Source organism: Camellia sinensis, chromosome 3 (genome assembly GCF_055761805.1).
Source record: "Camellia sinensis isolate YWXY chromosome 3, ASM5576180v1, whole genome shotgun sequence".
Classification (NCBI taxonomy): Eukaryota; Viridiplantae; Streptophyta; class Magnoliopsida; order Ericales; family Theaceae; genus Camellia; species Camellia sinensis.
In genome coordinates, this window is record NC_138963.1 from 79,988,880 (window position 1) to 80,016,748 (window position 27,869).

Below are 27,869 nucleotides of genomic sequence, written 5' to 3' on the forward strand. Positions count from 1 at the left end.
TCCATACATTTGCATTGCCATATGTATGCTTGTATGCTTGCATAAGTGCCTTGCCATGCCATGTTGCATTCTTAGCTTGTATGCCTAGGTTGCATTGCATCTTGCATGCATGCCTTGTTCCTTGAATTGGTGATAGGAATTGGGCCTAATTTGTTTGATTGGTTTGCATGCATTTGAAATCAAATTTGCATACTTGGTTTTTTGGGCCATCATGCATGGAAATGCGTGGTTGGTGGTCCGAGAACCGAGGCACATGTCCCGTTGAGTCATTACAATGATAAGAGACATGGTTGGTGCATACATGCCTTGAATTGTGCTGCCATGCCTTGTTTTGCCTTCTGTTGCTGTGAGTTGCAGGTCCTGCAGACTTTCTTTGCCGACTGGCAGTGTAAGGTGCCGGCCGGCAACCTTTTCTCTACCGACAGCTTCAATTTTGTGCCGATGGACACATACCAGTGCCGGTGATGATCCCACTCAGCCGGTGGTACTCCCCAGTGCCCAGGGATGTAACCCTGAGGTTTTGACAGCCTCCAGAGAAGTGAAGGAAGGAAAACAGAGGCAGCTTGTGCATGGCAACGCGCTTCTCGAGGCGTTTTACTGTTTTTCTTAGTCTATTTAATTTGTTAATTAAATTAGGCAATTTGTAATATTAATTAGCTTGCGTAGTTAATTAATTTGTAATATTTATTCGGTCCCTCCGAGCGAGGGCAAATCTGTAATAAGTGTGCGTGCGTGGTGTGTATGTCTTCCAACCTCACTTCTTTCTTCCCTTTTACTTACCCGCTTTAATGGTTAGTATTAGGACACGTTTAAATTAGCATACCTTATGCTATGCATGCGTGCATCCATGCATTTGTATTACATGCATTGAGCTCGGTACATCATGCTAACTGCATATGTATTTCAAATTCCAAACTGAATATGTGATAGTTGTGCATTTCTCACATACCATGTTTAGGATAGCCGAGCCTATTCTAGCAACACTTTGTATGCGATGCATTAGGCACTTAACATGGACTTGGATCATGCATGTTTGCTAACAAGTTCTTTGTTTTGGCACGGAGTACGATGTAAGTATTTCCGCTTTAGCATATCGCATGAGTGTGAATGTTGCCATGTCAGCATGCTTAACATGTGGCTAGATGCTTATGTGTTAAAATATTTTGAATGCCTGTGGGTGAAGGTTGGATTGTTTGAGTTGGAAAAACTCATTGAAATCCGTGTTTTTAGCCTACTTGCGAGTAGCAAATTTCAAAGCATTTTCAAAACAAACGGATATGCAATGTTTATTCCCAAGTTAGGCAATCTAGTCTATACTTGTTTGCTGCGCGCATAACATAGTAATTCTAGCCTAATAATTGGAATAAGAACATATAAAGTTTTCAAAAACGGATATCACGGTTAGTAGAGGCCGGTCTTCGGACCGGGCGAAAGGGGGTGCTCATAGCTGACCTTCCCCGATCGTACCCAAGCTCCCGAGCCGAGACAACTCCGGTGATGACGGACATGTGGTCTTCGGCACCGAGTCAGGGTTTCCTAAATTCTCCCATAAAAAATATTTAGGTGGCGACTCTGTATCTGGCAAAGCAGTCCATGTTTGGCACTACTTTTTCAAAAATCTGTTTCTCAAAACGATTTGCCAGATTTGGACTCTTTGGTTCAGATTAAGAACCGTGACACAAGTCGAGTCCGAACTGTAGTAACCCCAAATGAACAGAACGGGACTCATCCTCTCGGGGCGTTCGGGGACGTCTACAATAGGCTGAGGGGAGGATGAAGATTGGACGGTGACAATGCTAGGAAGGTTGGTGAGAAAATCTTCAACTACTGCAAGTTTTCATCCCATCTCGTTGGCTGCGGCGGCAACTGTGACCCTTGTACCAAAGTGGATTGTTGGAAGAGCTATGGGTGGATTTACTGGGTCGTAAGCCGACGCCTCAGCACTCCGGCGTTTTCAGCTACGTGTTCTACCAACAAGAGTGTTGGCAGAAGCACGACGTTGGTGTTGACGCTGGGCTAGTGGAATAAGTTAGGGAGCAGATGTCAACGGCTGCCCTGCTGGGTCAGAGGTTGATCCCTAGTCTGGCCTTGATGATGATTCGGCTTGAGGAGTTGTTGCTGAGGATGGAGACTTGCTCTTCTTTGGGACGTCGGGTAGAGTGGATTTGTATGTAGGAATGTAATTGAGCAACAGAGGGGCTTTCCGTTTGTCAACTGGCAAACTCAACGATTTCTTGAAATCCTTGCTGGGATAAAATGTTTTGTGGAAGTCCTTTGGTGGTTGAGGAAGGACTACAAGTAAAAAACAAACAAGCGTTAGAACATACAAAAAGAATCAAAAATAATTAAAGACTTGAAAGCGAGAAAAGTGACACTTGGCTCTTACCATCTCCCTCTCTAAACACTGTTCGGCTTAAAGGGTAGAGGTAAAGGTCATCCTCTGGAGGGAGCTCTCAGTTGCCTGAGACGATGAAATAATCATCTCCAGCACCCTTGTTGGAGTCTGGGAGGTTGGCGACGAGATTGTATTCTGTGGATCTCGGCTTAAGGTAATATATGTAGACCTTTTCTAACTTCAGACCACACATGGTGTAGCAGTATTAGATGTCGGCTAGAGTTACCCTAGCATTTTCTCGGCTAGCTAGGGCAATTATACTGTTGATAACTCGGTAAGAGTTAATGGTAAGCTGTATTGGGTTCAGTTTGTAATAGTGAAGGACTTCACAGAAGATGATGCCAAGAGGGAACCTAAGTCCACACACTGTATAAAGACTACTACTGGGAAAGGCATGGAGTCCCCATTAGGCATGATGGAGTCTTCCTCCTCTGCCAACCTAAGGTGTACATTGGCAGGAATGGCAAACTCCTGCTTGAAGTATTCTAGCTTGGTTGGGGTGTCTACCCTCTACCTAAACATACCTATAACGTCGGCTAAGTGGGAGAGGTGTTGGATTTCAGAAAGGAGTGGTTTGGTTTAAAGGACCTCGGCTTAAACTCAAAACAGAAACTGGGGCAAGGGTTTTCAAGATCTAGGAGGAATTCGTTTCAATTTTTCCTAAGGATAGGAGTTCTAAAACAAATCCTAAAACCTAAGACTATGCAAACAAGAATTGAAGGCAGAAATCTGGAAAATACAACAAGAAAACATGGCAAAAAGTGTGATTTAGAATCAAGAATAGTGATGAACTATCAAGAGCATCAAGATACGTGAAAACACTGCATATATATGAATAAGGACAGTGAGTTAAAGGCAGATTGAAAGAATAGAAATCCCCAGACAAAGCATGCTTTTTGATGGGATTCAAAACACAAACAAGTATATTCAAGAACGTGAATGCATTCACGAAAGCAATGTACAAGAGCAATAAAATTCGAAACTAAAAGGAGGGGAACAGTGACTTACCGAGGAAAAAGAAACCGGTATGAAGTACGCCGGAGTCAGACAGTGGCAGTGAGCAAAGAAGAGCAGCAAAGGCTTCACCAGAGGAGGTGAATAGAGTAGTTGTAGAAAGCTTCGAGAAAGCAACAATCAAGGATTTGGGAGAGAAAGTTAGAGAGAGAGAGAGCTTGAACGAAAACGGTGATGTGAAAGTGAAAAGACGAAGAAAGAGAAGTGTTTTTGATCAAAACACGAAAGCGTGGCAAAATGGTATTGAGTGTACCTAAGACGATGTGCCTGTCAGGCGGCGCACACAAAAATGATGCGATCTGATGGCGCGTGTCAGGTACGGTTCAATAGAGATGAGACGCGTAGCGAAAATGGTTGAGTTGTTGTCCATGATAGCTCATACGCATGTAGAAGCTCTTGGAGATCTTGATTTAATGAAGCAAATACCTCGGCTATGGGAATGATCTCGGTTAAAGAGCTTGAAAAAATTTGGCTCTTGGCTCTAAGGCATTGATGAAAAAACAGACTACAAGTCTTGGTCATATGGAGTTGACGAATGATGACCTCAGTAACAAATGATAGGGCAAGCTTAGCTGACATGCTATATGGTCAAATGATATAGGTTCCATCACCTCAGGATGCCGAGGTAATAGAACCTAGGGGGCAGTTGTGGGGACATATTTTTTGGATAACAACACGTGGCCAAGGTGACACTGAAGTGCCAGCCGAGGTGCCACGTGTCCTTGACTTGATGCCGAGGTAATCTCGACTAGGCCGAGGTTACCTGCGAAGATTTCAGAATCCGAGATGAACGGATAGGGAACAAGAGTCCTAGAATGGGGGAGGACCTCAACCTGGATAAGGATAAAACTCTTAGGGAGTTTATCCTTATCTACTGGAGAGTCTAGGATAAACATTGAGCTAGAGTCCAAGAGGAGCTAGGCTTCTACAGGGATCAGGTTAGTGTTGGCTATAAAAGAAGGGCACCCTCGTGGGTCTAAGGTACGCTTTTGTATTCTAGCTTGTGAGCTAAGAACAATTGGTTATCTTTGAGAGATATTAATTACTGACTTGACCGCCAGAGTGCCCCCGGGTGGACGAATCACTGCCGGAGTCTTTTCTTTCTGTGACAGGTTGTTCGGGCGTGATCTATTCTGCCAATGTTCTCCAGTTGAGTACCTGTTTGGCAGTGTGGTCATAAAATAGCACACACAGTTTCATAGTTTTTTGGTTCTTGAATGATATATTTCTGATTGATTATAGGTTGGATGCTTGAATGAAACATGCGAATATTTTGCTTAAAATCCCTTGATTGTTAAGAGATCCTTTTTACTTTTTGTTATTTTTTCACTAATAAATATATGACTACTAAGCATAATAGAGTTGCAATTTTTTTCCAAGTCAGCATACTTGATGATACTAAGTTAGCCTAACTCCCAAACTTGCAAGAAAGAAAAGTAAGAAGACAATGAGAGTTTGAGAGAATGCCTTTTGTATTTACTTTGAGAAAGCTTTACAACTCTTGGATTATTGATGGAGCAAATGAGCCCCTCTCCTATTTATTAGCATCTTAGGCCTTCTCTAGAATACTCCAGAGTATACAAGAAAAAGACTATGAAGAAGCTTTTCATGGAAGCTTTCCTTATTCTACAAGATGTTTCTAGAATTCTCCCTAAAAGTATCTATACAAACATCTACCTCATTCTAGAAGTAGGTACAAGGCATTTCTCTAAAAGATTCTAGAAGCTTCTATTGTTTCTATCCCTCTAATATTCACTTGAATACTCTAGAACCTTTTCTTAGATCCTTCCATTTACATTGTAGAATTATGTACTATATTTCCATATTTTCTCAAGTCTTACAGGGGCTTCCAAAATATTCCATTAGCCTCCCTTCCTTGAGACTTCCTCTTGGTAGGCAATTCTATCTAGGTAATTTGGCGGGACGTGACATTCTTCCCTACCTATGCCCGCGACGCCCTCGTCGCGCCTTCTTCCTTGAAGTCGCAAGTTTTCTCCTTAACTTGGGCCTTCTTAGATTTGCCTTGTCTACATGCTCTATTGATGATATAACAACTGTGCATGCCAGTAGACTATCCTCTATAGAGCCAGTCATCTTCTTGGCAATGCCTACTACCTCTTTCTTGTCTGTCCCTAACTTAATATACATAGCTGACAAAAGTTTGAGTTTAGTATTTTGCTCACTCACCATTGGGACCATACAAGGCCCACCCTCCATAATGCACATTGTGTTGTTACGAGGTAACATTGCTACGTTGAACTCCCATAAGAATTCCATTCCTAGTACCACGTCATAGTCATTGAGTGATGCTACCGAAAAATTGACTTTTCCATGCCACCCACCAAGGTGCAACTCAATCCCTTGAGCCATGCTATCTACGGGCTTTGCCTTGGTGTTCACTGTCTTGATCAATCCTTAACCCTTGTCAAGTTTAAGACCAAGCCTCTTGGCCTCCTCCGCCTTGATGAAATTGTGCGACGCACTTGTGTTTACCATGACTTCGGTCGCCTTCCCGTTGATCTTGGCATCCATGTACATTAAACCCTTATCCCATTGGGTCAATGTAGTAGGCTTCAACTCGATGGCACTAAGTAGCTATAGAGATCCTATCTGCGGAGTCTCCACCTTTTCCCGTTCTTCAATCATGGCATTGAGGGCTTGCCTCTTGGGACACTCTCTTGCCCAATGTGGCCAGTCACATAGAAAACACTTAGTCTTGGGTTTGAATATCTCCTTGTTCTCTCTAACCTTGCCTTTGCCCTCTTTGCCAGTGGGAGGCTTGTCGTGCCTTTTCATGCATCGGATGCCTTCATTCTTATCCTCCTCACTTTCACTAGAACTTCTGCTAGGGTCACTCTTGGATGTCTTGGCATTGCCATCCCTACGTTTGTACTCAATAAGCGATTCTACCACTGTGTAGACACCCCATTTTTGACCGACCTTAAGACTCAGACATCACCAATTAAGTGCTCAGTGATGATGCATATTGTGCTTGTTCTGAGATTTCAGAGTCTCGGCTGCGAGCCTTGCCTCCGGACTTCGGGGCTCTTTTGTGCTTTGCCTCGGCTTGCGAACCAGGTCCTGTTTTCTCTGTTTCCTCTTCCCAAAGGAAGAGAGAGGTCTCATAGACCATCTCTCAGTGGCCGTAGGCTACGTTTTGTGGTCATAGGCCATTTTTCCCGTTTGAAGACCAGTTATCGGTTTTTTGCAGCCGCCGGCCGTGTGTCTCGGTTTGGGACCACTTAACTACCTTCGTTTGCTCCAGTTTTTGGCACACACCTTGTTTCCTCCCTTTAGAGGGACACTGTGGCCCGGGAGACCACCTTCGTGGTCATACGCCACTTCCGGTGCCTAACAGCCTGTTTTCGGGGCCCCAGACTGCACGTTTTGGCCCCCGAACCTTCGTTTTGCATCCGTCTTGGTCCATTTTTGGTAGGGACCCTATTTTCATTGCTAGGGAGGCGGTGGTATGGTGGGAGGCCACCTTTTCCCCTTGGAAACCAGCTTTCACTTTTTCTCTCTCCTCCAGCCGGTTTTTCTGATAGAAAGCTGGCTTTTCTCACTTTTGAGCCACAATTTCTAGTTTTTCATACCACCATTGTGTTGTGCTCATCTGGGAGGCCACCAATATGGGTAGGCCGACTAGTAATTCTTCTTGACCCTTTTGAACCTTGCTAAAAAACTGGTTTTCCTCTCTCCTGGGTCACTTTTTTTGGTTTTCCATCATACAGTTGTGTTGCACTCATCTGGGAAGCCACCCATCTGGGTTGGCCGACCAGCATTTCACCTTAAACCTTTTGACCCCTGGTCGGTCGACTAGGGGGAGTGGCTGGCCGGCCACCTTAGCTGGTCGGCCAGCTTTCTACTTTTTGCTCTTCTCAAGTGCAACACAACTGTGCCAGCTGTGAAGCATTTGACCCACTGTCCGAGACTTTGACCATCTTTTTTATCCTTTTTAGTTGGTTTTGACCGCTTGCTTAGCTTCTTAAAGAAGCTTGACTCTTTTGTCAAGCTTCTTGAGGAAGCTTGACCCTTTTGGTCTAGCTTCCTCAAGAAGCTTGACCCTCTCTTAAGGCTTCTCCAAGAAGCCTTGGCTTTCTTCTTCTATAAAACCAACACTCCCCCTCCATTTACAAGGGTTAGAAAGTTTTGGCTGGAGCATACATACAACTCCCTCTATCTCTATACTTCAAGCCTCCAAACCCTAATATTCTTGGCCATTTTACCTCATACCCTACCACCTCCACCATCCATTCCAGCACCTTGGAGGTCATTTGCAGAGGTTGAGAGCTCACATTCTTGGTCCAGAAGTTGCTGCATTGCTGTGCTACAAGGGTAAGTCTTCATTTACCCCTTTTTTGCACTATTTTTCTCTATATTTTAGCTCCATTTGCAAGAATTTTTTAGCTTTGGCATGAACTGAAAAGTGTCTTATTTTGATCCCCTCTTGAACTTTCTTTAAGGACACTTTTCTGTTTGAGGCCATCTACCTCCTTGTTTGCTCCATCTCTCTTTTAAGGCTTATTTTGCTTCAAATCTTAGCCCTATTTGTGCGAATTTTTGGACTTCGACCTAAACTGAAGGAAGTCTTTTTTTGACCTCCTCTTTAAGTTTGATTGAGGTCATTTTTCTGTCTGGAGTCATCTTCTTCCTTGCATGCTTCATTTCCTCATGGTTTGAGCCATGCATTTGAGCATTTGCATTGGCCTTGTTTTGGCCTCTTAGCCACTGAAATCCAATGGATTTTCAGTGGCTTTGATGTGTCTTTGAGCTCCAAAATCATAGAGGGGTGACCCTCTCACCCCTCATTCTCTTTACTAGCTTTGTTGGCCTTCCAAAGGAGCTCCATTTTGCATGTTGTGAAGTCACATTCCAGGACTTATTTTGTGAGTTTTATGGTCTGCATTAGCTCTTTCCAGAGCCCATTTTGCCATATTTTATGTCTATGATGCATGTGTAGAACAATCCCATTCAAGGCCTTTCAAAGGGACCCTTCATTGTATGCTTCCTAGACCAATTTCAAGCTCTTTTTGGTGGGTTTTAGGGCTTTCATAATTCATTTCCAGAGGTGGTTTTTCCCTTTTGTTTGTCTATCATGTATGTGTAGAACAACCCCTTGCATGGCTTTCCAAAGGGGCTCATCATTCTTGCATTGTGTTGACTGAGTTTCAGTCGTTATTTGGGCATATTTTGGCATGAAATACTTCTGTTTTTTTCTAGTTGGGTGAGCCCTCATATGCTTCATATAGTTGTAAAACAACTCATTGTTCACAAGCTTTCTTTGCATGCTTTATAGGCCATTGATTCTAGCATATTTTGGCCATGCCTTAAACTAATATTGTGCTTATTTTGGACTGCCCTAGCTCTATTTTTGGGTCTTGTGGTTGAATGATATTAGTTTTGCATGCTTGTAGTTCAAGGTCCATGCTTAGCTTTGAGTTTTGAGATCCATTCCATGCATATACTGAGGTGTGTTCATGTTTTGAGCCTATTATTCATCACATTTCAGCGCTTGTTTGAATGTCATGTGCCATGTTTTCATCTCTTTAAATGCGTTTGAGAGTCGGGCTTGTATGCCTCATTTACCGACCATTGAATGAGCTCCATTCCGTTGCATTCCGAGCCATCATTTTAGGCCATTTCCCCACTGTTTCAGACTTGCCTAGGGTCTATTTGGGGTTGGTTTTGCCATTGGTGCATTGCTTTGGGTACCTGTAGAGTAATGCACTTCACTAGTTTCGGTACCCGGGCCCCTAGCTTGCATTGTGTGCCATATTTGCATGTTTCAGGACCATATTTCATGCTGTTTCAGAGCTGTAATTTATGCTATTTCATGCCATCTTTCATCCCTTGCCATGCTTTGGTAGAGTGGCATTTCATGCCTTAGGTTCGGTCCTTGGTATTCGTGTATGTGTGCACACATTTCGGTTGTCTCATTTTCATCTGATGGCCATGAATGCGAGTGTGGCTGAGGTCCACTCATGTTGGTGTAAGTCCATTGTGCATTGTGTATGCCATTTCGGTCCATAGCATTGCGTATGCTGAGTTGCATGTTAGAGCATTGCGTATGCCATGTTACATCGAGCATTGTATATGCCATTTCATAGCATTGCGTATGCTAGGTTGTATGTTAGTCGCATTGTGTATGCCATCTCATTTGCATTGTGTTTGGGATAGGAATTAGCCCAAACACGGGAAACGAGGGACGTTTCGTACTCCGAGTGACGGAACGTGTCTCAATTCCCGGTCGCCGACACTCCAGATTACTCATGATGGAGTTTAGGTCTTGTTGTGTGTAGACGTCCCCCGAACGCCCCCGATGAGGAACGAGTCCCTCCCGTTTCGTTCGATATTGGGCTCACTACAGTTCAGGACTCTCAAATTGTCACGGTTCTTAATCTGAACAAAAGAGTCCAAATCCGGCAAATCGTTTTGAGAAAACAAATTTTTTTTGAAAGAAGTGCCAAACATGGACTGCTTTGCCAGATACAAAGTCGCCACCTAAATGTTTTATTTTGGGAAAATTTAGGAAATCCTGACTCGTTTGCCTAAGGCCACGTGTCCGTCATCACCAAAGTTGCCTCGGCTCGGGAACTTGGGTACGATTGGGGAAGGTCACTTCGTGAGCACCCCCGCTCGCCTGATCAAAGATCGACCTCTACTAACCATGATATCTATTTTTGAAAACATTATGCGTTCTTATTCCGGTTATTAGCCTAGATTTACTACGTGATGCGCACAGCATACAAGTATAGACTGGATCGCCTGAATTGGAACAAAACATTTCATGTTTGTTTGTTTGAAAATGGTTTGATGGTGCTACTCGCAAGTAGGCTAAGACGTGGATTTGCCACCCTCGGGTGGGCTTAGAAAACATGATTTTGCCACTATCTAGTGGGCTTAAAACACACATTTAATGAATTGTTCCAATCCAAATAACCCAACCTTCACCCACAGGCATTCAGGCAGTTATATCACATAAGCAATTAGCCTCATGGTAAGCATGCTATCATGGCAGTCACTCACACGCATGCAAGGATGCTAAAGCGTAAAACTTACCGAGTACTCCAAGCCAAAACAGAAGCTAATTAGAAATCCATGCATGATCCTAATTCTACAGAAATGCCTAATACAACACATGCAAAAGTGCAACTATAGCAGGCTCGGCTATCCTAAACATGGCATATGAAATGCTACAGCTAACATGTATTCAACTTGAAATTGAAAATACAGTGCAGTTAGTATGATGCGCCGAGCCCGGTGCATGCAAAACAGATGAATGAATGCAAACATGCTATCATACTGTATGCTAATTGAAACATGCCCTAATCTAACCATCATAAGCGGGTAAATAAAAGGGAGAAAGACGTGGGATTGGAAGACATGCATCACACACATGCACACTTATTACAATTATGCCCTCGCACAGAGGGTCCGAAAGAATAATATACAGTTCCAAATAATTACAGTCCAAATATGTACAAAATTCTAATTAATTAACAAATTAATCTAAGAAAGCTGTAATACTAGCATGCAAGCTAGGGACTGCCTTGACTTCGCTCCGGGTGGTGTATGATGCATGCTTGAGTTGCCTTGTGCGGAAATCCACTACGATGCCCCAATTAGCCTCTGTTTGCAATTTATTCTCGGAATGCGTGCTGAGCTCTGGAAGGCTGCTGATTCTTGATTTGCTGCAATAGAGAGCAGGAAAAGGGCATGGCGATGTATTTTCACAAATGTATGCATGCCTCGATCCTCGTGCCACCAATCACGCATCTCGATGCATGATGGCCGAGGAGTCGAATTGCACGACTCAATATGAAATGAATGCACACATAAACACAACAATACCTAAACTCCATCATGGACAATCCGGAGTGTCGGTGACTGGGAATTGAGACACATTCCGTCACTCGAAGTATGAAACGTCCCTCATTTCCCGTGCTCGGGCTAACTCCTATCCCGAACACACTGCAGTATGCATGATATGCATGAAATGCAACTAAGATACAACCTAGCATGCACAATGCTATGAAATGGCATACACGATGCACGAGGTAACATGGCATACACAATGTGCTAACATACAACCTAGCATACGCAATGCTATGAAATGAAATGGCATACACAATGCGCAATGGACTTACACCAATATGAGTGAACCTCAGCCACACTCACATAAGAGGCCATACGATGAAAATGAGACAACTCGGAATGCGTGCACACATGCACGCAAATCGAGGACCGAACCTAAGGCACGAATGCCACTCTAACAAGACATGGCAAGGCATGGAATATGGCATACTAGCATGAAAATTTCAGCAGCAAAAAGTGATGCAAAACAGCCCCGAAACATGAAAGCATGGCACCCGAAGCATGGAATGAGACCCGAAAGGCAAAACCAGGCATACGCAATGACCTATAGCTATACGAAGCATGCATTATTCAAACATGAAATGTAAAGAAAGGCTCAAGAAAGTCCCAAAACAAGCATATTTACAGTTTTTAGGAAGGCCAAACAGCGAACACAAATGGGGCTAAGCTAGCATGCAAAAAAATGGGCCAAAAGGGAGACAAAGAAGGAAGTGATGGTTGCCGGCTCTAAACAGATGAGGGCCCTTCAACAATGTTGAATAGGGGCCCAAAATATGACCTTTTACAATTTATGATCAAACCCAAAACAGTGCACAAGCATGCTCAAAATACTATGCAAAATAAGGCCAAAAAGAGAGCTATAACACAAAGTACCAAAAGGATGCCTCAAACAATTAAAGACCCTTAATGAAACATGAAGAGGGGGTCAAAATAAGGCCATTTATAGTTCAGACCAGAGCCCAAAAATAGAAGCACAAGAGGCTAACAAATCATGCAAAAACGGAGCCAAAAGAGAGATATAAAGGCAAGTGGCAAATGGAAGCCTCAAAAAGTGATGACCCCTTCAACAATGTTGAAGAAGGGATCAAGATAAGCCACTACACAGTTTACAATATGCCTCAAAACAGTTTATACATAGGCCTAAAATACTATGCAAGGAAATGGCATAAAAGAAAGGTAAAGAAGCAAGTGCCACAAGGAAGCCTCAAACAGTGAGAGGCCCTTAAAAAAACATGAAATAGAGCTGAAAAAAATGCTATTTTCAGTTAGGGTCGGAGCTCAAAAAAGTAAGCATAAGGAGCTAGAATATGAACCAAGAAAAGGGTCAAAAAGGGGAGAGGAGGACTTACCCTTGAAGACTAGTCTTTGACAGCCTTTTGGACCAAAATGCGGCACTCCTAGGCTCTGAAGAACAACCTCAAGCTGCTGGAATGGAGGATGGAAGGGTGGGGCTATGGGTTGGTGAAGAACCAAGGGGGTTTTTAAGGCTTAGAGTAGAGAGAGAGAGAGATTTAATGTGAAAGCTCCAAACCAAAATTTTCTAACCCCTAAACCAGAGCTGGGAGGCTGGTTTTATAGGCAAAAGAGGGGGAGAAAAGGGGGGAAAAAATGGGGGGGGAATGAATTCAAGTTTCCTCCCAAAAAGTTGGCCCCCCGGATACAAAATCTGGGGGGAAAAGAGATGCATATTTGAAATGTACCTGCAGTAAGGAGCAAGGCCGGCTGGTTATCCAGGTTTCAGGTGGCCGGCCGGCTACTTCCCATGGCCAGCCGGCTAGGGTTCAAAAGCTCCAAGAACAATTGATGGCCCGCAACCACATATTGGTGGCCTCCCATGTGTGCTCAACACAATCATGTAGTCAAAAACTGGAGACAGTGAACCAGGAGAGAGAACATCCCACTTTTCAAAGGGGTTCAAAAGGTTCAAAAGCAAATACTGGCCGGCCACCAAATATTGGTGGCCTCCCAGATGTGTACATCACAAATATGGGGTTTAGGGTGCAAGAAAATGGCACAAGGGTGGTCAACATTGGCTTTGAAGTGAGGAAAAACGGGCGATGGAGGGCGACGGAGGAATAAAACTGGTTGTCTGAACAATTGTTGGCCTCCCACCCTTCCACGACCTTCTTACCAATGAAACAAAGGTCCCTGCCAAAAATGAACCAAAACCGATGCAAAATGAAGGTTCGGGGGCCGAAATGCGCAGCCCGAGGCCCCGAAAACTGACTGTTAGGCATCGGGAGTGGTGTTCGACCACGAAGTCAGTTTCTCGGACCACAGTGTCCCTCAAAGGGGAGCAAATAAGATGTATGCCAAAAACCGGAGAAAACAGAGATGGTTAAGCGGTCCCGAACCGAGGCACACGGCCAACGGCTCCGAAAGACCGAAAATCGGACTCCAAACGGGCAAAATGGCCTACGACCATGAAACGTAGCCTACGACCACTGAGAGATGATCTACGAGACCTCTCCCTTCCTTCGGGAAGAGAAAATAGAGAAAATAGAGCCTGGTTCACAAACCGAGGCAAAGCATAAAAGAGTTCGGAAGTCCGGAGGCAAGGCTCGCAGCTGAGACTCTGAAACCTCTAAACGAGCACGATATGCAACATCACCAAGTGCTTAATTGATGACGTCTGAGTCTTAAGGTCGGTCAAAAATGGGGTGTCTACATTGTGTTTATATGTGCATTCATTTCACATCAAGTCATGCAATTCGACTCCTCAGCCATCATGCATCGAGATGCGTGATTGGTGGCACGAGGATCGAGGACTACACTCCCTGAAGAGTAGTCATGCATACATATGTGAAAATACTTTGCTGTGCCCCTTTCTTGCTCTCTGTTGCAGCAAATCAGAAATCAGCAGCTTTCTAAAGCCTTGCACAGCATTCCAGCATTAATTGCAAACAGAGGCGAATCGGGGCATCGTAATGGATTTCCGCACTAGGCAACTCAAGCATGCATCTTTCATCATTCGGAACAGAGCTGAAGCGGTCCATAAGCTTGCATGCTAGTTTATTCGCTTTCCTAGTTAATTTGTTAATTAATTAGGGTTTTGTAATATTTAATTATTTATTCGGACTGTATTATTTATTCGGACCCTCCGAGCGAGGGAACAATTGTAATAAATGTGCGTGCGTGTGATGTATGTCTTCCAACCCCACGTCTTTCTCCCTTTTATTTACCAACTTATGATGGTTAGATTAGGGCATGTTTCAATTAGCATACTTATGCTTGCATGTTTGCATTATTCATCTGTCTTGTATGCACCGGGCTCGGCGCATCATACTAACTGCATTTGTATTTCAATTCCAAATTGAATACGTGTTAGTTGTAGCATTTTACATGTCATCCTTAGAATAACCGAGCCTACTATAGTTGCATTTTGCATGTGTTGCATTAAGCATTTCTATATATTTAGGATCATGCATGATTTCTAATCAGCTTCTGTTTTGGCTTGGAATACTCGGTAAGTTTTATGCTTTAGCATCCTTGCATGCATGTGAGTGACTGCCATGATAGCATGCTTACCATGAGGCTATTTGCTTATGTGATATACTTGCCTAAATGCCTGTGGGTGAAGGTTGGGCTATTTGGATTGGAACAATTCATTGACTGTGAGTTTTAAGCCCACTAGATAGTGGCAAAACCATGTTTTCTAAGCCCACCTGAGGGTGGCAAATCCACATTTTAGTCTACTTGCAAGTAGCAAATCGTTTTTTGAAAGAAACATGAAATGTTTTGTTCCAATTCAAGCGATCCAGTCTATACTTGTATGCTGTGCGCATCACATAGTAAATCTAAGCTAATAACCGGAATAAGAGCACATAACGTTTTCAAAACTAGATATCATGGTTAGTAAAGACAGATCTTTGATCGGGCAAGCAGGCGTGCTCACGAAGTGACCTTCCCCAATCGTACCCAAGTTCCCGAGCCGAGGCAACTTTGGTGATGACGGACACGTGGCCTTAAACAAACGAGTCAGGGTTTCCTAAATTTCCCAAAACAAAACATTTAGGTGGCGACTCTGTATCTGACAAAGCAGTCCATGTTTGGCACTTCTTTCAAAAAAATCTGTTTTCAAAAACGATTTGTCGGATTTGGACTCTTTGATGATTCATCGGTCTTGCATTGCACTCTGCGAGATTAGATACAGGACCATGACATTGAGTCTTGAACTGTAGTGAGCCCAATGAACAAAACCGGGGGGGGGGGGGATTTCCCTCCCGGGACGTTCAGGGACGTCTACACACTGCCATGGCCGAGGCAAAATATTGCACTCCACGTTGGTGCAATTCTTGCTCCGCCCCTGGTTGTAGGTTGTCCAAGAAATTAAAGAGTAGGTCTTCATCAGTCATACTCAACACTTCAAGCATAAGATTAGAGAATTCCTTTACATAGTCCCGAATAGATTTTGTGTGTTTAAGATTTTTTATGCTCTTCCTTGCTTGATAGGCCACATCCTCAGGATAAAATTGCTTTTTAAGTTATTTCTTAAAGTCTTCCAAAGTGTCTATGGTGCACGTACCTTTCTCAATGTCAGCATGTTGGTGAAGCCACCATAGTGTTATTGTGTCATGACCCGAACCCGCCCCCATGGATTAAGGTCATAACCGGCCAGTAATCAAGAGATTACCTACGGCATCAAATCAGATTAGATATATTTCAACAGAGTTAAGTGGCCAAAACGGAAACAAACTTAAAACTTTTGTCCATAGAGCTGTGCTTACATGACACATCATAACATTTCACATATATTCATTAATAACCCACATCAAAGGAAGTTAACATATAAGCTTTACACAACAGGATCATTCAAGCCATAGTCAGCCAAACCAAAAGCTTATATACAAAGGTGATCCAAAGTTTTCACCAACATAGCAAAAATATAACAAAAGAACAAAATGAAGAAAACAAGTCTCGTGCGTGAGACGTACGGGCTGACTCCTCAAAACTTTGACTGTTTCTCACATACTTCACTGGGGCTGGGTTTGGACATCTCTTGACTCACCTACAGACACATGAATGAGAGTGAGCGAAAGCCCAGTGAATAATATCAAATAAAGAAGATACATGAACGAAATTTGAAATAGCTGCATCGGATGGCCTTGGGCCCAATTCATGTTTCTATCTAGTGTATCAAACGACTACAAATCCAGATGTATCAAACGGCCTCGGGCCCAATTCATTCGTATCAAACAGCCTTTGGCCCATTCATTCATATCAAACGGCTTTTGGCCCAATCATTCATGTCCGACGGCCTTTGGCCCAATCATTCATATCCAACGGCCTTTGGCCCAATCATTCATGTCCGACGGCCTTTGGCCCAATCATTCGTGTCAAACAGCCTTTGGCCTAATTATTCACATCCAACGGCCTTTGGCCCAATTATATGGCATAAGAAATAGTGTCCACCTTTCAGATTAGCAAGCTTATGAACCTCAAATAGGAGTAAATAATTGGACAAATAGCATACTTCAAAATATCTTTATTAAGATATTACTCACAGTGTTCTGCTGGTGGATTCGTCCTTGTGCTCGACCTTACATAATACGTAACACATATATGAGTCACAAACGATTCAATTCGTTCTTAACTCATACATCCCTCTTAGGCTTCTTTCTTACCCTTTTTAACTCATTTATAATGTTCCATGCATGCCTAAGAGTGTTTAGAAATGAAAGAGAACGGAAAACAAAACTTAAATTAACTTTACAAATTTCTAAAACAGGACTCCCCGCTCAAGCGCGGTTTCTGCCACTCAAGCGGACCCTTCTGGTCTGCAAAAGTACTAGTTGCCTCATATTTACACTTGAGCGTGACTTTGGATGCTCGAGCTGAGAGTCAAAACATGTAACAGGTCGCTCGAGCGTGACTCTCCTCGCTCGAGCGGACATCAATGTCTACAAAAAATGTGGGAGCTAATATTTCACGCTCGAGCGGCGCTTTCTCCGTTCAAGCGGACATGTCAAATTCTGAGTTTTTCAGAACTCTGTTTGAACTTCAAACTCAACCCTAAAGGCTCCAAAACTCATATTTTTTATGCAAAAGCATGGAAGGACAACATATAACACAAGGACATAATTAATTTGGAACCAATTGACTAAAATCATGGTTCATTTCCCAAATCATTTCAAATTCTTCTTGTTGGTTTCAAAACTCAAATAATCAAGCTCCTTACTTACATGGATCTTGCATGCATGTAAGATGTTAACTTAATTCCATTTCAAATGGTACAAGTGGTGATTAAAATCATGAAGCTACACAAAATTACTCATGCATGCAAAGTTTGGTGCTCAATTCTTCATATTCAACATGCTTCATACTTGAGTGTGTAGAATCATGGCAATCCTATACATGCATGTACATACAAGCTTCAAATTCATCTAATTCATCTCAATTTATGTTCTTGATTACCCAACTAGCTTGAATACACAAAATTACAAACTTATACTCATGAATTTATGCTCAAATGCTTACCTAGGAGCTCTAATCTCCCAAAATCTATCTAGCTCTTGAGCCTAGCTTCCAAATCCCCAAGTTCTCAACTCAAATCTCCAATTTTGTGCTCCCTCTCCCTCTACATTCGGTTCACTCTCTCTCTAGAGTGTTTGTTTCAGATTTTGAGCTCTAAGGAAGATGAATATGAGTGTATATTGGCCCTTTTATAGTCTATCTTAATCAAATTGATTAAGGTTAAATAATAGTGCTTAATTCAATCAGTTTACTCAAATTATTTTGCTCCGAATCAATTTCTAATTAATTTTCACCATAGGTTTAAAAATTATGCCAACCACGGTAATACAGTCAATTTCAATTTCTGTGGCCGATATGACCTTCAATTTTCAGTTTATAACAGTAAGTTGAACAGATTTTCCTACGGTGAACAGATAGAAATTCAAAACCGCATATAATCATATAAATTGCACTCAAAATCATATTAAACACATAATCACAATCATAATTAAGATCAATTAGCATAATACGGAACATGGTTATTGTAGACGCACCCGCGTGGGGGCCTTCGCTACTACAGTTCGGAATCGATTTGTTTTACGGTTCTGAGTCTGAACCAAAGAGTCCAAATCTGGCAAATCGTTTTGAGAAACAGATTTTTTGAAAAGAAGTGCCAAACATGGACTACTTTGCCAGATACAAAGTCGCCACCTAAATATTTTAAAATGGGGAAATTTAGGAAACCCTGACTCGGTGCCGAAGGCCGCATGTCCGTCATCACCGGAGTTGTCTCGGCTCGGGAGCTAGGGTACGATTGGGGAAGGTCAGCTATGAGCAACCCCTCTCGCCCGGTCCGAAGACCGGCCTCTACTAATCATGATATCCGTTTTTGAAAACTTTATGTGTTCTTATTCCGGTTATTAGCCTAGAATTACTATGTTATGCGCACAGCAAACAAGTATAGACTAGATTGCCTAATTTGGAAATAAGCATTGCATATCCGTTTGTTTTGAAAAGCGTTTTGGAATTTGCTACTCGCAAGTAGGCTAAAACACGGATTTTAATGAGTTTTTCCAATTCAAACAATCTACCCTTCACCCACAGGCATTCAAACAATTTATCACATAAGCATTTAGTCGCATGGCAAGCATACTGTCATGGCAACACTCACACGCATGCGGGATGCTAAAGCATAACTACTTACATCGTACTCCGTGCCAAAACAGTAAACTAGTTAGCAAATATGCATGTCCTAGTTCATGTTAAGAATGGATAATGCATCGCATGCAAAAATGCAATCTAGACAGGCTTGGCTAACCTAAACATGGCATGTGAAATGCAATCAACTACCACATATTCAATTTGTGAATTAAAGTACAAATGCAGTTAGCGTGATGTACCGAGCCTGATGCATGCAATACAAATGCATGAATGCACGCATGCATAGCATAAGGTATGCTAATTTAAAAAAATGCCCTAGTCTACCATCATAAGCAGGTAAATAAAAGGGAAGAAAGACGCGAGGTTGGAAGACATACACACACTCACGCACACTTATTACATCATTGCCCTCACTCGGAGGGGCCAAATAAATATTACAGTCCAAATGATAAGCAAATAAATTATTACAGAATTTCTAATTAATTAATAGAAAGAATGCAAAAGAAAGAAGGGGATGGCCGCAGCCTCTGCCTCGGGATGCGCGAATGATGCGTGCTCGAAACCCGGCTCGCCTGAAAAACCCGTACCCTACCATTGCTGCCTCTGTTTATACTGCCATGTCTCTCTGAAAATTGCCAAAGCCCTAGGACAGGTTCCTTGCATGCCACAGAGTACCACCGGCTAGGGGAAATCCCCACCGGCAGTCCAAGATTTCTATCGGCTGTCTTTGGATTAATCGGCTGTTCAAAGATTGCCGGTCGGCATTGAATTCTGCCGGTCGGCAAAAACTTCCTGTAGAAGACAGTTTTGACAGCAAACAGAGGACAGACAGTATGGCATGGGATTTCAGGCATATGTAAGCATGGTCATGCTTCCTATCATGCTTTAAACTCAGGGAAGCATGGCCCTCGATCCTCGAGCCATCAATGGTGTATGATAGCCCAAGGGATCAAGTTTGCCACTTGATGTAAAGATGCATGCAAAATACAAATGAGAACCAAGGCATTATCATGTTGGAGTCAAAGGCCCCGGCGACCGAAAGTTAAGGCGCGTTACATCACTTATGGTATGAACGCCCCTTAACCTTCAACACTTGGTTTGACACCCCAAACCAAGTAGTGCAATGCATGTTATGCAAACATGGCTCAAAATGCAACATGATAACAATATGCAAGGCATGCCAAGTGCAATGCAAACCAAACATGCAAAGGTGATGTATTAAGCATGCAAAATGCAATACAATGTAACCTAAAATGAGATGCAAACATGGCACAATGCAAGCATATAACTAGACGCAACAATTCAAACATGTAGCCATAAACAAGAGTGGATTTAGGCTGAAATGGGAGGCCTCGGCCCCACCCCAAAACAATGGCTAAAGATGCCAAAGTAATGGACAATCAAGCATGGAAGCATACACACTAATAGGCCCAAAGTTAAGGCACAACAAAGGAGCATCTTACTATCACTACCCCAAGCCAACATGGTATGAGCTATGCAACCAAAAATGGAGTTTGAATACACTGAAATCAGCCCTAAAACCCAATGATATGGCAACCTTGAAGGCTCAAATACTTAGGCATGCATAATGTTCATTTCAAAGCATAAAAGGGCACATTTTCAAAGCATGAAAGGAACGATGAATGCAAACATGCTAGCATGATTTGGGGACTGAAATGACATGGCAAACAACTTCAACTCATCAAAGTAGACCAACTAAGGCATACTTATGACTCATACACTTGAGGGCTCACAAGCCAAAATGCATAGCAACCATATCAAACATGTCGAACATGGCCAAATTGATAACCAACAGACTTTAAGCATGGAAAAACAATGCTAAAAAATTCTTAGTGCCGAACTAAAATCATGCTCAAATGATGTGTTACACCATGGCACTCTTTAAGCCAAATGATGGGATTTCAAAGCAAGTATGTTATTCATGTAAAAGGGCAATAAACCCAACATAGGACAGAGGTATAACATGATCCAAAACACCCAAAAAACCTCTGAAAAGCAGTCATAAACAACTGAGCATACATGCTACCATATTAAGCCAAAAATGAGGACAAAAGAGGGACCAAGGGAGAGGGGTGTCCCTCCCCTATGCAAGACATCAAAATCCCTTCTTCACCACTGAAAATCCACTGGATTTCAGTGGTGAGAAGGCCAAGACACAAGAGTGACCAAAGCTTAACAAAGATGGTACAAAAAGGGGCCAAACAAGGCCTAATAAGGTGAGTTTGCACTCAAACCACAAAACAACCTTAATGAAAGTTCTAAAGCATGAAAATGTAAGCCTTTTTTATGTTATACACAAAAGCTAAATCATCAAGCAAGATAGGTAAAAAACTATTGCAAGTTTGGGGAATCTAAAGTAAAGTGCTCACCCTTGAAGATCCTTTGAAGAACAAATGGTCCAGCCCTCTTCTTTTGATCAAAATTAGTCCAAAAACTCAAGAACCAACCCCCCAAGTCCCTCAAACTCGGAGCAAGGTGTAATAGTGTGTGTAATGGTGCAAAAGTAAGGTAAAATCACACTTTTAGGCCAAGAAACACACACAAAGGAGGAGAGAGAGGGAGATATAGAGATAGGATGTATCTATATGTAGAACCTCTGGTTTTTTCTTCCAAGTCTCTAACCTAGAGCCAAGAGGAGAGCCTTTCCTCTTATAGAACTCCCTCTTGCAAAGCTTATACAACAAGCTTGCTTAGAGGGAGATCCCTCCATAGGCAAAGTTGGTGCCAGCTATCACAGCTGGCACAAAATATCTACATAAAGTAGATGAACAGTGGTCGGCTGCCCAAAAATGTCATTTTGACAAAAAAGAGTGCCGACCGGCAACAAAATGTGCCGACCGGCAACAAAATATGCTGACCGGCAGAAAAGAATGCCAATGGAAGCAAAAACCAGCCGGTGACCCCCTAGCCACTGCCGGTGGTGTGTGGGGATGTCTCACAAGGCATTCCCTGCCCCTCCAAGGCAAAACACAAGTGTTTGGTGCAAAACCAGACACTGAACAGTTAAGTTCGGAGATCCTGAGGCAAGGCGCGTAGCCGAGACCTCCGGGAACTCCAAACGAACACAAACAAGGATGATCACCGAGTGTTCAAATGATGACGTCCAAGTCTTGAGGTCGGTCAAAAATGGGGTGTCTACAGTTATCACATGTTGTATCAGCAAGGTAAAGGACTGCGGTTCGTACCTTAGCATCTTCCTCGATCACTGTCATCGCTTCGAAGTATCTTTCCATATGCCACAGGTAGTTGTCCATTTCTTTGGCATCCCTCTTTTTGTCAAAAGGTTTTGGCTTGGCACCTTCACCTTAGTTGTCTCGGGCATGGTCATAGCTCTCCCAGTTATGCCCTTCTTGCACATTGCTACATCTTAGTGCACCTTTTCCAAGCGTGCTTCAAAGCTCTCGAGCATCTTCAACACTTTAGCTTAGAAGGAATCATTGGCAACTTGGCCATCATGCACCACGGAGTTGATGGTGGAAAACATGCCATCGTGGAGTTCTTTGATCTCTCCCTTGAGATCTTCTACCTCATCTTCCAAGCTTTGTTTCAACACATCAAGGCGTTTCCCCGAATCGCCCACGACAAGCTCTACCTTAGCCAGCTGAGTCTCCATAACTGCCACAACATCACGTGCATCTCATGACTTATTATTCCCTGCTCTGCCAGTGTTGTCCCTCCCATGAGTTCGCTTAGTCACTATAGTCTCTTCAGCACCGGAAGACATATTGCTTTTTCTTCTCTTGTCACTAACCTGCTCTGATATCACGTGTCACGGCCTTGGTAATTTCCAAGCACTCTAGTGGCACTTAGACAATCTTAAGCCTTACTTGATGATGCTAAGTCAGCCTAACTCACAAGCTTGCAAGAAAGACAAGTAAGAAGACAATGAGAGTTTGAGAGAATACCTTTTGTATTCACTTTGAGAAAGCTTTACAACTCTTGGATTATTAATGGAGCAAATGAGCCTATCTCCTAGAAGCATCTTAGGCCTTCTCTAGAATACTCCAGAGCATACAAGAAAAGGACTATGGAGAAGCTTCTCGTGGAAGCTTTCCTTATCCTACAAGGGGTTGCTAGAATTCTCCCTAAAAGTATCTATACAAACATCTACCTCATTCTAGACGTAGGTATAAGGATCTTTTATCACCTCCATTTCTTTAAAAGGTTCTAGAAGCTTCTATTGCTTCCATCCCTTTAATATTCACTTGAATACTCTAGAACCTTTTCTTAGATCATTCCATTTACATTATAGAATTATGTACTATATTCTCATATTTTCTCAAGTCTTCCAGGAGTTTCCAGAATATTCCATTAGCCTCCCTTCCTTGAGACTTCCTCTTGGTAGGCAATTCTGTTTAGGTAATTTGGCGGGATCTGACAACTCTCTCAAAATAAACCTGAGCATAGCTTCTCTCTGACCCCACTAAGGACATAGAGATAAAGAGCTAATGACACAAAATTATATATGAGCCTGACTAGCGCACTAAAACTCCTGATGGAAAAAGGGCATCTCAAACCCCTCGATCCTCAACCTCTTCCTGACCCACTCCTAGCCAGACATAACCCCTCCAAGTACTGTATGTAGCATCAGCAGCGCGGTCATGGCACCGACCGTTGCTACCGCCTTCGTCACGAGGTCCAAAATCTCATCGACAATCGGACGATAGCTCCACCTTCAGACCCCAATGACCAAACATCTCCTACCTACCTCAATCTCATCCATATACTGCCATCCACCTATGACCCCAGCATATACATCACCCCGGCCCATATACCCAAGCCTGAGGTGTTTATCCCAAAAAGCATGGACTTATGCATGATGGGTGCACCTGAACCTCAACCATCTCAAACCCGTGAACCCACTACTTCTGAGTTGATGGGAATGATTAAAGATCTTCAAAGAACCGTGACAGATCTGGCCTCCGGGACATTGGCTCCCTCATCGACCACACCACATACCGGGAACTTCATGTCAAAAGGCTCCCCGATCTTGGGACTGGCTGCATTTGAGGAAGGCCAATCCCTTGGCAAAGTGGAGGTGAGTGGAAAGAACAAGGTAGGGGCGGACATGGATCCCCATGAACATCTCATGTTCCCTGTTAAGGCTTTGAAAGCCGAGGGACTAAACAAAGAGCAAGTCCTCGCAGTTGTTGCAAAAGCTGTGGATGACACTTTTGCTACTCAAGTTGGGGGCAGTTTGAATCAAAGGGAACATCGGGAGAAGGACTGTTATACCAGAGACGATCCTGTTATCTCTAATCCTCCACTCGGAAGAGATTGACAAACCAGACCAGCACCTGCCAATCCCTTTGCTGGTGCGCCCAGTAAAAATCCACAAGCCTTGAAGTACCAACCCCGAGGTCGGAGGGTCTTCCATGCCCTCTATATGCCTTTGTCCAAAGCTCTCCAAATCCTTATTGGACAAGGCCATCTCAAACCCCTTGAGCCTTGGCCTCTCCCGAACCCTCTTCCGGCTACACATGATGCTACCCAGTACTGCGCGTACCATCAACAAACTGGCCATACTACCGACGACTGCTTCCGTCTTCGCCATGAAGTACAAGAACTATTTGACAATGGGGTCATCCTCCCGCCGAGCTCAGCAAAGTCTATCAGTACTGGATCGGTGAATATGGGGGGATAATGTTATGTGATCGGGGGATGAACCACCTGCAGGCAGCGCTCGATTAACTCCAGACATGGGAATGGCATGCACTGTTCTGAGCAATATGCAAATACCAGTTTTTGTACTTTCTGACTTGGGTATTGGGTCAGTCTTGTTGTGTCGTACAGAGTCAGTCTTTTCTTACTGAGTCAGTTGGGTTTGTCTTGTTGTATCGAGTCAGTCCTGTTTTGTTAGATTCAGGTGATTCCAGGGGTGTTACCTCGGGCATCACTGTTTTGTTTTGTGTTTGTCTTTTTGCTTTCTTTTGAGTCTGTTTCTGTCTTGGAGCCAGTAATGCCAACAGATTTGAATGAACAGCAGTGATTTTCACATTCTTGTGTTCGCTTCTGCCTTGTGCCAGTTGTGCTAGAAGTTCTGAATGAAACGACAGTGCTTTTCACCTGTTTTTTTGTGCTTTGAAAATCATTGCATTGACCTAAGTTTTTCAAAACCTTTTAAACATTATGATGAAAACAAACGAGATTTGTAAAACTTTGATCAAATTGATAGAAAGAGAGGCGTGCTAAGCCCTTAATGATTGAAATCATGTTTGTTAACGTGAGCACTGAGAAGGATCCTGGCTTGATCCAGATTGGTCTCACACCGTCTTCAGCGCGAGCGATTAGTCGCTTTCTTAAAAGATTTCAAAAAAAAAAAGTTTTACGCAATCCTGCGAAGACCTGTGTGGAATCGCTCTTGAGATTGTGCAGCTTAGGATCGCTCTTAGCCTCTAGACTAGACTCCTCATTTTCAAACCTTGGACTAGAACTCAGAAAGTTCAAAGGTCAACTACAATGTAAGGCCTGTGTGGCCGGATCCAGAGCAGCCCGTGAATTAGCGGCAACAAAGTCAGATCAAGAAACTTGCGAAGCCAGATCAGGAGCACCCCTCGAACTAGGGGCAAGAATTTCAAATGTGCTCGAAGAGTCCAAGATGAAGATCGGCAAGAATGCCAAACCCCAGAAGGGAGGAAATAAGAAGGCATTGTTGAAGGACAACCGAGTTCCTATCCACAAACACTAGGGGCAAATTCACCCTCCATTGGATGGACTCTTGCATCGTCAGCGAACAACAGCCATTCTCCTGGATTCAGATGACTTTAGGATCTCAAAACCATTTGACATGGACAAAGCTATACTTTTGCCCTTGAGAGGCTCGCTGGGCCAAAAACCCGGAAGGGCGGCCCAGGCAAAAGTTAGAGCAAGAAAAGAAGAAAAAGAACAAAAAAAAAAGAAAAGAACAAAAGAACAAAAAAGAAAAATGCAAAGAAAAGAACAAAAAAAGAAAATCAAAAAAGAAATGAAAAGAAAGAAAAGAACACAAAAATTGAAAAGAAGAAAAACATAGCTCGCAAGGTTGAAAACCCGCAAAGGGCGGCCTTGGCAAAAGTTAGAGCGCAAAAGGAGAGGTTAATACCCGAGTGTACCTTAACCCCGAACTACGTGAGGCTTGATTCCCATCTTTGGGATACGTAGGCAACTTCATTCTGAAGTCTAGCCGTAAAACACTGTGTCCATGTAATGGTTTTGATCATCTTTGCTTTCTCTGAATCCAAAAATTTGGTTGTGTTCGTCACTCTAAGGACTGACTACAATGCGCCGCGGTGCTGTCCAAACAATGGGCAACTTTCCGTTGCCATTCAATACGCTGCGGTGCCGTTCAAACAAAGGGCAACTTTCCGTTGCCAAGAAGCTCTCTTCAAGCACGGGGCAATTTTCCTTCGGATCTGAAGTTGTGCATCTCAAGAGCGGGTTCCGTGCTCGTTGAGTAGTGGCCGTTTGCAAAAATAGTTTTTGAGAATTTTTAATGAGGTTGACTAATTTTTTCTCAAAAATTATTCCATTTTTCCAAAACTGGACCATTTCTTGGACCCAAAAAAGGAAAATTTTCAGTGCTCATAACCTGACTTGCATGATTTTAAATCAGAAAATTGAACAAGCATGTTAATCGAACTCTTATTTTGGTCAAAATTGTCTTAGTAGAATGCCAAAAACAAAAAATGGTCGAAATGATGAACTAGGGGCACAGTTGAGTCAGGTGTTCTGTCTTTTCCCCATTGCCACAATACTTGCCAAGAAGGGCACTCTACCTGCCAGAAAAGGGCACAACTGAAGTTAACAGCAAAAGGCAAAAGGGCTGAAAGCTCTCTCACCCGCCGAGCAACGAGGTATCAAGTCAAGTGCGAAGCACGAACTGGAATGGATCAAGATATTCAACTCCCTCATATGGACAGATCTGATCACATCCAAACTCCCTAGCAGAGCATCGTCAACTGATGTCAGTTGTAGATTTGCTACACACCCAGTTGTAGCACAGCCCCTCTGTGGGAGAAACTCACTAGCCGCGTGCAGAAGAAGAAGAATCTAACGGAATGCTAGGGGCAAGAGCCCATAACTTTCTGTTTATCCATCAACCACCCAGGGGAGGGATAAAAAATGAGAGATTGAAGAATAGATAGATGTGCGCTGAGAGAAAAAGTGAGGAAAGGGCTTTTTCAGAAAAAACAGAGCCTGAGGGCCGAGTGACGTGAGAATCACAAATAAGAAAAGGGTGGGAAATAATACCCGGAGAAACTGGCTCCTCGCGTACTGAGAGGTCTCTTGTCTTTGTAACACGTTTGAGTGTTGTGTTTTTTGTTTTGTCTCGATTCTTGCTTTGAGTCAGTCTGAGTGTGTCTCGATGTGTTTAGGTTGTTTACCTTTTGTTTTCCATTATTGAGTCTTTTTCGCTGTGTTCAGTTATAGGCTCAATACTTGATCGAGAACTCATTTCTCAATTTCAAAAAAAATCATCTTGTGCTTAGAGTGCTGTGCCATTCTCCACATTTATACAAAACAGGATTTGTTCTTTCATAAAACTGCAGGGTCCACCCCCGATAAGTGTGAACGATAAAACAAGGACCTATCTGAAGCTATATAAGTTCCGAACTGCAAAGCAAAAGACAAGAGGGAAAATTTTGAGCATCTGAGTGTGATTCACCTTCAAAAAATTCTGAGATTGCATTCCATATGTACCTCTTCAGGCCTTGTCAGTGCTCCGAAGAATGAGTGTGTCTCTACTCCAAGCTTAAGCATGCTTGAAGTCAGAATGGCAATTAAAGCAGCAGCAGATGTTATCTCTCACCAATATGAACATGGTGTGCCCTTTTTGAGCTGAGTGTGTTGCAAAGTCCTCTAAGAGGTAAATCAGAGGCACTAGAGTACATATTTGATGCTTCTCTACTACATAGAATGTGAACTTTCATATACACTGTTGTTGCATGCGTGCCGCGCATCGTTATGATTC